Source organism: Siphateles boraxobius, unplaced genomic scaffold (genome assembly GCF_051911475.1).
Source record: "Siphateles boraxobius isolate OS27281-9 unplaced genomic scaffold, OSU_SipBor_1 237, whole genome shotgun sequence".
Classification (NCBI taxonomy): Eukaryota; Metazoa; Chordata; class Actinopteri; order Cypriniformes; family Leuciscidae; genus Siphateles; species Siphateles boraxobius.
The window spans coordinates 939-10047 of NW_027508852.1; the positions used below are offsets into that span (position 1 = coordinate 939).

Here is a 9109-nt window from a genome sequence, read left to right on the forward strand (position 1 = left end):
AGCCAAGTTCACATTTTAGTTTTATTGTTTTATTTATTTTATTTTTGCGATTACTTTTGGTGATCTAATGTTTGATTGCCTCAGCTATCAGAAAGACCTGATGACCTCCACACCCCATCACAACTGTCAAGCATTGTCTCTTCATCTGTAAGGTGGGGCAGTCTGTCATTTATTCCTCTTGACTTGTGTTTGAACAAAGCAGCACATTTGTAAGATATAATATGAAATTTTATATTTATTTATTTAAATTTTGTATGTGATGGTTGGTGTAGTGATTACTTCCCCATTGAAGGAGTGGAAGAGCTGGACAGGAGTACTTTGTCTGCAATGGAAGAAGGCAGGTATGTGTACAACTACATGAATTCCGATTGCATTGATTGTAAACATAGCACGTAAACATACCGACCAGGACATGCACAAAAATTGATAAAAACAAAAAGCTGCCTTGTGGTGCATCCAAGCCATTTGAGGTTGTCGTCAAGTCCAAGGGTACAGCTGCAGTAGTTGAATGGGTACGTTACTTTATTTTTAAAATGTTACTTTATTTTGAGAAATGTAAGACATGTCCATGGAGTAGAGGTAGATATGTCTAAAGAGCTGCAAGTCAGGTGTGTGTGTGCGTGCAGTGCAATGTCTTATGATGTTTATGTGAGTTATGAGGAGTGAATGTGTGCAAAGTAAGTATTGTGTGTGTGTATAAGGTTTTGATGACCTGAGGATAAAAACTAATGGCTGATGATATACTCTTAGATATGTCCACGTGGTCACACTGTTTGGAGATGGTCTTCCCAGCCCACATTGAAATATGGGATGCATGCAGGAGACTTCCTTCTGTCAACAAATATACTGTTGTCAGGGAATAATTTCACAAAGGTGGCATTACTATTCAAATTTATGAACATCAAAATTGTGAACAGGACCACTTTCCACCGACTCCAGGACCACTACTGTGTTGACACCATTAAAGACTTCTGGGAGACACAGAAAAAAACTTATTGAACAGCTACAGTCAAATGACAGTGTAGTGGGCCTGGGTAAGTATTTGTTTAAAAAAAAAAAGCATGACGTGCTGGCCCCGACAGCTCTTAATAATTGAATCGCAAAAGCTGCACTTGTATATTTACATTTGTCTTTCTAATGTGCCTGCAGGTGATGGGCGGATGGACAGCCCAGGGTTTTTTCCCAGTATTGCACATATTCCATAATGGAAAATGAAAACAAACAAATAATAGCTATTGAAAATATAGACAAGAGGGAGACAAACAGAAACTCTGTAGCCATGGAGAAGGAGGGCTTCCTGCGAACAGTTGCGGTCCTTTGTCAGGAGGTAAAATTGACAGATCTGCACGGATGCCAGTCCTCAAATTTCAGTACTCTTCCGTAAGTTGTACTCCAGTGTACTACAAATTTATTTTTTAGTAAATTGAAACTCATATAATGCAATTATATAAATGAGAAATATATTGTTTTAAAATTGTGTCTTGTTCATTATTCTTCTATAGATCCAAAGACGGGCAAACTGAAAGATAAGGGCATTCACCACTCCCTTGATGTCTGGCATGGCTCCAAAAATCTTTCAAGAAGACTGACTACGGTATGTTTGTGCTTTGTCTTTTCAGGCCTTAAACTGTGATGTTTTATGATCACTAATTTATAAAAATACACCTTTAAAAATATGCATTTCACAGGTAGGCCAGCAGAAGGGGTGCTCCATTATCCATGAGTGGTGCAGGGACATATGTAACCATTTTTGGCACTGCTGTATGAAGGCTCGGGATTATAATGAATTCTTTGTAAGTACAAAAATTACAAAATACAAAATTAGCAGCAGTCAGGTAGCTTATTTTTTGATATTTGCTGATTTGTGCAATGCATTCACATGCTACAAGGATGTATATCTGTGCATTTATGTACTTTTCAGGACATGTGGGCTGGCCTGCTCCATCATGTCACTGGGGTGCACTCGTGGGCTCTTGGTTTCTGCCATCATGGTCCTTTAGTGGAACAAAGGGAGAAGCACTTGATCGATCCTAATTCAGTTGCTCATCAGAGGCTGTCTGAAGTGGTTTTGGATGCACGATGGCTCAAGAATATTCCCAAATATTTGCATTTCAGGTGTGTTGCAGTCAGAACACATCAGATCCAGAAATTATAGAAAAGATTTTGTATTGTGGACCGCAGCGTCAGTAGTCTAGGCCGTCTTCTTATGGCATTTGTGTACCATCCAGTCGGCCCTCCGTAACTGGTTTTACTGACCAGCACTCCTTGGGTGTATTCAATTTTGTCACTCTGCACCTGTTTGCATCCATGACAATCTGTCATCTTTCCCCTAGATCAACGGGTGACCTTGAGTCCTTCCACAATCATATTCTCATGTATGCGAGCAAGAGGTTCAGCTTTTCCAAAGCTGGGTACAGTGCACACATTCATCTCGCCGCACCTGATTACAATCACCACACCAACCGGGAAGCAAGGAAAAAGAAAGATGGGTCTCTTCGCAGGGATTAAAGTTCTCCGTCGCTACGACGGATTTCCGTTTATTGCAGCGAGTCTATGACGGATTTCCGTCAATTGCAGGGTTCCCGTCTGTCCTTAATGTCTTAAATTCACTTTTCATAATTTTAAGGTCGTAAATAGCCTTTCCTTTATAAAATAGTGTCAAATTTAGTTTGAATAGGTCTTAAATTAAGGAAAGACGGAGGTGTATTCACCCTGCTGATGGGGGTGTGATAAAGCCTGGAGTGGAGCAAATGCACGTTCCTCTCTCCACTCTAAGCATGCTGTAATCACTTCGCTCATAGTCCGCTCCGGGTTTTTTAATTCCCGCTCACGAAAAAACTGCTCCGTGTTCACTCAATTAAGCTTAGTTTTGGAGAAGTGAATGTCAGGCTACAGTTGAACGCTGAGGTACACAACTATATTTCAGTTAACGTTACAATGGACACACTTATAATGCAGGAAGGCTCCGATGTATCGGAGATCGATAAAAATGTAAAAAATAAATGGAGATGGGCTTGGCTTAGCGAAATGGGGGAGAATGGCAAGCCTTTTAGTTCGTGGGCTAAAAAAAATCAAACAGCCAGGTACGTGTCTTTGCACAATATGTCACAGGAGGCTTCAATATGGCAATAATGGCAAAAAAGTGCTAGCTCGCCATCAATCAGAAGCTTGTCACAATGCTGCCGTTCGTGCTCTACAGTACACATGCTCCCTGCCTGGTGCGACAAGTACCACAACGGAGGTTCATGCATCTATGGCCGACCGTGTGTGCGATCTAAAAGTGCGCATATGTTCTTTCATAGCGGAGCATGACCTGTCGTTCACAGTCTCACAACCGCTAGTTAATTTAATGCAAGCAGTTGTCAAAGACAAGAGTGCACTTTCAAGATTGTCTGTGTCTAATGCACACGCCTCCTACTTGTGCACACATGGCATTGCTGTTCATTGGAAAAACGAATTGTCAACTAAGCTGAAAACGAAGATGTTTTCTTTAAATGTAGATGAGTCAACAGATGGAAACATGGACAGGATTCTGAATGTTCTTGTTCGATACTTTGATGAGGATATGGGTAAAGTGGCAACCCAGCATCTGGCCTCAAGGAAAATGAATATTGCAGATGCCTCAACAATCACACACACATTGACAGATATTCTCCAGTCATATAGCCTGAACTGGAATCAGGTTGTTGGTATACTGTTGGATAACTGCAATGTAATGAGAGGGAAAAAGTCTGGAGTAGAGACACTAGTCAGGAAAGAAAATCCATCACTCCTGGACATTCAATTCAATTCAATTCAATTCAAATTTATTTGTATAGCGCTTTTCACAATACACATTGTCTCAAAGCAGCTTTACAGAAATTGCATTTCGGAAATGTACATAGAAAAATACAGTTAGTTAATCAAGTATTAATTTATGGCATAACATATCGCCGGCTTTGAGTCGTCTCTTCACAGGCGTCGAGTCGTCTCTTCACAGGCGTTGGGGCATCTGAAGTCTCCGTGAGAGGCTGGATACAAACTGGAGCTGACGAACGCTATTTACCTCGGGACTAGCGTCCCGAGATAACAGCAGAAAGGCAGATGGGAAATAATTAGCATAGCTGATGTTCATAATGTTAATGCATTCGAACTGATTCAGCAGCATCAAAGGTTAAGCATTAAGTGAATGCTTGGTTAAAGAGATGCGTCTTTAATCTAGTTTTAAACTGGGACAGCGAGTCTGAGTCTCGTACAATATCAGGAAGGCTATTCCAGAGTTTAGGAGCTAAATGCGAGAACGCCCTCCCTCCTTTAGTGGATTTAGATATCCTAGGAATGACCAGAAGCCTCAAATTTAGTGATCTTAAAGAGCGCGATGGATTGTATGGCGATAGAAGGTCTGTTAAATACGCAGGAGCTAAACCATTTAGGGCTTTATAGGTCAGTAGGAATACTTTGTAATTGATACGTAACTTAATAGGTAACCAGTGTAGAGATGATAAAATAGGAGTTATATGATCATATTTTCTTGATCTAGTAAGAACTCTAGCAGCTGCATTTTGCACTAACTGTAGCTTGTTGATTGAGGATGCAGGACAGCCAGCTAATAAAGCATTACAGTAATCTAGTCTCGACATCAGCGGAGACACTGTCCATATGGTCTCAAATGCAGCCAAGCCCCTTTTAAATCCTTTCCAGGGATTTGTGGAACAATTTTGCTCTGATGTATACTATGACATTGAAAAATCACCCAAACAGAAAGAAGTTTTTTCTGAGTTTCAGTCCTTACTTCATTTGGCGAATAAGAGCCTAATCCGTCCCATCAGCAGCAGGTTCCTGCAAATGCTAGATGTGTGCAACAGAATACGGGAGCTTATGGATCCATTGATTGTGCACTTCTACAGCGTCCTGTCTCCTCATGATCAACACAAACACAGGTACATGGCAATAGCATTCTCTTTTTTAATTATTTAATTTCTGTACTAGTAGGCCCAGTTTGCAAGATCTCATTAGCCCTTGAGCGTTAAAGAAAAAAAGGAATGGATTTTTTTTCTTTCTTTGGGGCGATAATCAAACAAACGATATATATAGAATATCTGGCAAAAGTTTGTGTATTTTAGCAATTCAAATTAAAAGGGGGAAAATAATATATTTAGTATACATAACTATATATATATGCATGATTATACTTTTCAGAGGGCTGGCATTTCTGTATTTAAAATGCTTTTTTTTTTATTGATTTCATGTAATATTCTAATTTTCTGAGATTTTGAATTTGTGGTTTTCATAAGCTGTAAGCCATAATCAATAAAATTATAACTTTTGCACGATATTCTCATTTTTCGAGATTCACTTGTGTGTGTGTGTATATATATATATATATATATATATATATATATATATATATATATATATATATATATATATATTAGTAAAACATATTTTAAATAATATTTAAAAATCCAGACATTTAGTGGAATTTTTTTAACATAAATCTAAACCGAGTGGTGGAGATGGCTCAAAGTCAATGATCAATCAGGTTATATCAAGTTATAGATATACAGTAGTGACTCAAAGGGTTAAATATGTTAGAACAAAGATTGAAGCTCGGCTTCATTACAGATGCAATCAAATTATTAAATAACCTTCATACGAGGGATGGAAAGTGCCTTGACCTCTAAACACAAAAATTATATCATCATGACAAATGAAGTATTGGCAATTAGAAATAGCAATGTCTGTTTTCTCTCCTTAATCCTTGTGTATATGTTTTTTTGTGATGCAGATGGCTCCTAAACCAGCTTCTTGATAAGCATGCAGTTACATCTGATGAGAAGGCCAGGATAATTTTTCTGCAACAGCAAATGGCAAAATCTGCGAAGATCGGAAGTGATGTCAACAAAAATCGGAAGACGCGCATCTGTCTGCTTTTTTCAGAGTTTGACAAGCTCACAACCATGATTGATTTATACCGAGGTATGTTCACTTTTTATTCACTTTAAGTGGTAAGAAAAGTACAGAGATTTCTTATGTATTGAAATCCCTTTATTGGTATATTTATTATATGCTTATTTTTCCTGGAATCCTGGAATGGAATCTAAGTTAACCATAAATGCAGTTTTTAGATCACTGTTAATCAGATCACTTTGGTTAATTATACTACTACTACTACTAAACTTTATTTAAACAGCACATTTCAAAACAAAGTAAAATAATACAGATGAAACTAAACAACAATAAAGCTAAAAAATATATAAAGGGTTGTACAGTAATATTCCAGGAAGAGTATGTTACATTGCTATGAATGTGATAATGAATAAATGGATAAAATATTCAGACACATTTCTAATCAGGTTCTATTGTGATTTTCAGGTGTACTTCCAACTTTCCAGGTGTTCCTGAAGAAGTTGCAGAATGAAAAGCCCATGATTCATGTCTTACATGCTGAAATGCTGCTACTGGTTAGGGAACTTCTCTCCAAATTTATGAAGCCTGAAACTATCCCCTTGAGTGCAAAGGGCTTGTTGAAGCTTAATGTTCACAAGAAAGACCTGCAGTACACTGACAAAAGGTTGTCTGTGGGGAGGTTCAGTTTCTTTGCCTTAAACAAGGCTAGAGTGGAAAAGAAGCCCTGGGTGCAGAAGGTCTACAGCTCTCTCAGAGAAGGCTACATAAAGGCAGCAACATTCCTCCTGAAAAACCTTCCCCTCAACAACAACATCATCACCTCTTTATCTGTGCTGACGCCATCATTGATTCTCCACGAATCAGTCCGAGGTGCATTCAACACATTGGCCAAGGCCTTGCCAAATGTTGTGAAGTCTGAGGAGTTGGGTCAACTGGATGAAGAGGTGCGCGCCTACCAGATTGATACAGATCTAGGAGCACTGGCCAAATGTTTTGAGGAGAACATTGCACGAATCGATGTTGACTGGTGGAGTAAGATCTTTGCAATGAAGATGCCAGGAGGAGAAATGAGATTCCCCATCTTAGGGAAGTTGGTAAAGGCTCTTCTATCATTGTTCACTGGCCCTCTTGTCGAAGGATCATTTAACATCATGGATGACATAATTGAGAAAGACAGGGTTAGGCTGAACATTGAGACTTATGAAGGTTTAGCCATTATCAAGTCCCACATGAAGGTAATTGGCAAAACTGCATCCAAAATGCAAATTACCCCTGCATTGAGGAGATCGTGCCTGTCTTCTTACGGGACATACCAAAATCAATTGAAGAAAAAGAAGGAGAACCTTGACAAGCAAAAGGAAAGGAAACTGAGGGAAGCTGTGAAGGTCCTCTCAGCAGTTAGGGTTAAAAAAGTAAAGAAAGGTTCCACCTCTTCTATTTGTGCTACAGCCTCCACCTCCTCCATCCCTGGAGTTAAAGGCAAAACTGCTGCTGCTACAGCCTCCACCTCCTCGCCCCTGGACTTAAACGCACTGCTGCTACAGCCTTCACCCCCGGACTTAAACGCACTGCTGCTACAGCCTCCACCTCCTCCATCCCTGGAGTTAAAAGCAAAACTGCTGCTGCTACAGCCTCTACCTCCTCCACCTCCGGACTTAAACGCACTGCTGCTACAGCCTCCACCTCCTCCATCCCTGGAGTTAAAAGCAAAACTGCTGCTGCTACAGCCTCTACCTCCTCCACCCCTGGACTTAAACACACTGCTGCTACAGCCTCCACCTCCTCCACCCCTGGACTTAAACACACTGCTGCTACAGCCTCCACCTCCTCCACCCCTGGACTTAAACGCACTGCTGCTACAGCCTCCACCTCCTCCATACCTGGAGTTAAAAGCAAAACTGCTGCTGCTACAGCCTCTACCCCCTCCACCCCTGGACTTAAACACACTGCTGCTACAGCCTCCACCTCCTCCACCCCTGGACTTAAACACACTGCTGCTACAGCCTCCACCTCCTCCACCCCTGGACTTAAACACACTGCTGCTACAGCCTCCACCTCCTCCATCCCTGGAGTTAAAAGCAAAACTGCTGCTGCTACAGCCTCTACCTCCTCCACCCCTGGACTTAAACACACTGCTGCTACAGCCTCCACCTCCTCCACCCCTGGACTTAAACACACTGCTGCTACAGCCTCCACCTCCTCCACCCCTGGACTTAAACACACTGCTGCTACAGCCTCCACCTCCTCCATCCCTGGAGTTAAAAGCAAAACTGCTGCTGCTACAGCCTCTACCTCCTCCACCCATGGACTTAAACACACTGCTGCTACAGCCTCCACCTCCTCCACCTCCGGACTTAAACGCACTGCTGCTACAGCCTCCACCTCCTCCACCCCTGGACTTAAACACACTGCTGCTACAGCCTCCACCTCCTCCATCCCTGGAGTTAAAGGCAAAACTGCTTCTGCAACAGCCTCCACCTCCTCCACCCCTGGACTTAAACGCACTGCTGCTACAGCCTCCAACTCCGGACTTAAACGCACTGCTGCTACAGCCTCCACCTCCTCCATCCCTGGAGTTAAAGGCAAAACTGCTTTTGCTACAGCCTCCACCTCCTCCATCCCTGGAGTTAAAGGCAAAACTGCTTCTGCTACAGCCTCCACCTCCTCCACACCTGGACTTAAAGGCAAAACTGCTGCTACAGCCTCCACCTCTCCTGGAGCAACTCCTGCACATGTAGCTAGTCAAACACTGAAACGGGTGTCAGGTGTAGCCAAGCTTCAGGAATATGGTTTCACAGCCAAAAGGCAGAAAAAGTGAAAAGCACTCTAGAGACGTTAGCACAAGAATAGCACTTTAATGGTGGTGCTGTTACTTTTTCTTTTCTTCTTTCTGTTAATTAAGAGTTTCACAAAACATTGTTTGGTCTTATAAGATAAATAAAAACATGCACTGAAAAGTTATGTAGATGGTTGATTATTTGTCATGCTAAGTAATTTTTTTTCATAGATTAAAATAGCTTTTAAAATTCGTAAACTGGCAATATTAAAGCGGTTTAAAACCTCTCCCCTTAAAACGCTATTGGTCTCGACTATTTATAATACTAAATAAAGTTAAAGGAATAAGACTTGGCCTGAAAAAAAATTTCAGTCAGAAGAATTTTTTTCACTTTAATCCCTGTCTTCAGTAAGTATTCTATACATGGTGATAGGATGGATCACA

General features: G+C 41.0%; 1 long non-coding RNA gene and 1 pseudogene across 1 annotated transcript; both read left to right on the top strand.

The window, feature by feature from the left end:
- Nucleotides 1-1502: 1502 nt before the first annotated feature.
- On the top strand, nucleotides 1503-2491 carry LOC143748474 (uncharacterized). The gene is made up of 4 exons (XR_013206794.1): nucleotides 1503-1594; nucleotides 1689-1793; nucleotides 1922-2115; nucleotides 2334-2491. It is a non-coding gene; the product is annotated as an uncharacterized LOC143748474 (long non-coding RNA).
- A 446-nt stretch (nucleotides 2492-2937) lies between these two features.
- Nucleotides 2938-8707, top strand: LOC143748475 (uncharacterized; annotated as a pseudogene).
- Nucleotides 8708-9109: the final 402 nt, after the last annotated feature.